The sequence below is a fragment of the Macadamia integrifolia genome, chromosome 1, assembly GCF_013358625.1.
Source record: "Macadamia integrifolia cultivar HAES 741 chromosome 1, SCU_Mint_v3, whole genome shotgun sequence".
Lineage (NCBI taxonomy): Eukaryota > Viridiplantae > Streptophyta > Magnoliopsida > Proteales > Proteaceae > Macadamia > Macadamia integrifolia.
In genome coordinates this window covers 20,163,396-20,164,828 of record NC_056557.1, presented here as the reverse complement: position 1 = coordinate 20,164,828, position 1,433 = coordinate 20,163,396, and positions in this window count along the sequence as shown.

Below are 1,433 nucleotides of genomic sequence, written 5' to 3'. Positions count from 1 at the left end.
GTACAAGTTCCCTGAAGTTCTCTGTCCAGTAGCTACAACCTTTCCACTGCTTGATCTTCTTATCTCACACCCTTTACTAGTGAAAGTTACTTCATGCCCTTTGTCACAAATTTTACTGATGCTGAGAAGATTGTGTTTGAGTCCTTCAACATACAAGACATCAAGGGATTTCACCTTCCCATGGTTCAAACTTATGGACCCCTTTCCTGTAATTCTGGCACCATTGTTGTTGCCAAACTTCACGGATCCACCTTCAAAGTCATGTAATTGTTCAAACCTTTCCTTATCTCCTGTCATGTGGCTTGAGCAACCACTATCAAGAATCCATGGATTAGAGTCTCTTGAGCCTTAAAAGCTTTATGAATAACAAATGTTGCTGCATCTTCTTCATCTTCTACTCTATCTCTCTTAACCCAAACTTTCTTGACAGATTTAGATTTCTTTGCTTTCTTCTGTCTTGAGAATTGTCTCTCCATCTCATCATCTTCTGTGTTTCTGAAAACTCTCTGCTTAACTCTGTTCTCCTGTCTTTGTGGGGGAAACACAGTTCTACAATTCCTTGCAATATGTCCAAGGTTGTTGCATCTGTAACATTCAACTGTTTCCTCCATAAGGGGTGCAAAAGGATTTCTGTCCACATAACTCCTTGGACCAATGTTGAACTTGCAATCTGAGATCTTGTGTCCAAAAGTGTTGCATTTGTAACATAACCTTGAAAGGTGTGCCTCTGCATCACAGGTTCCATTTGCCATCTGTAAGGAGCTCTGAAGTTGTCAAATGCTCTAGGCCTCTGTTGAGGACCTTGACTGTATCCATAGCTCTCTGCTCTCCTACTTGGCCTCGCCAACTGTGGTTGTCTAGCATGGTTAGTCTTATGGAATATAGATGGATTTCCTCTTCTAGTTGGACCAGTCTGCAGTTTATCTTTTTGTACTGCTCTCTTGACATTGCCAGCAGTAGTAACATATGTCTTTCCTCTTTGAGCATTCCTATCATTGACTTTGATAGGATTATGTACTGTTCCCTTACCATTTGCCTTGGTATTTTTGGAAGACTCCCCAACAAATCCAAGTCCAAATTTGATGTGAGTCGATCTTTGAGCATTGATAATGTCATTGAGCTTCTTACTGCTAGGATGCTCTTTTGGAGTAGAGTCCTCTTCAACATCTTCATTTTCTAAGACTTCTCTTTCAATCTCAGTTCTCCCATATTCTTCAACCTTAGCCTTTAATACGGCTAGCTCATCTGCATAACCATCAAATTGTGCAAGAATCTCATATTGCTCCTCTAGTTGTGCTTTCAAAGCCACTTTCTCTAACTCAAGAGTATTGCAGTCAATGGTCTTCTATGAGAGTTGATACTCAAGGTCATCTAAGGTCTTCCTTGACTCATTGGCTTGATCTCTCAACTCAAGAACTAATTGTTCTTGCCCC